The sequence below is a fragment of the Quercus suber genome, unplaced genomic scaffold, assembly GCF_002906115.3.
Source record: "Quercus suber isolate HL8 unplaced genomic scaffold, Cork oak 2.0 scaffold_344, whole genome shotgun sequence".
Taxonomy (NCBI): Eukaryota; Viridiplantae; Streptophyta; class Magnoliopsida; order Fagales; family Fagaceae; genus Quercus; species Quercus suber.
In genome coordinates this window covers 174,380-174,687 of record NW_027069796.1, presented here as the reverse complement: position 1 = coordinate 174,687, position 308 = coordinate 174,380, and positions in this window count along the sequence as shown.

Below are 308 nucleotides of genomic sequence, written 5' to 3'. Positions count from 1 at the left end.
AGGTCTTAGGATTTTATGTATTTAGAACTCTAATTTGTAATGTTGGCAAACCATGATCAAAACATTGTATTTAGTCTTATTTAGACTTGCTTAAAGTTGGTTTCATATTGTAAAGTTGGAATCGAGTGGCTGCAGAAGTACTTGGGACTCTCGGCCTGGCTCGATCGATCGAAGAATAGACTCGATCGATCGAAAATCGCACAGGTTGAATTTTCTGCAGAATTTCCAACTCAGCCCTACTTCATTAAACGTTTAGGGTTTTATGTTTTTACCCTAGGTATATAAATAAAACCCTAGCCACGTTTTTG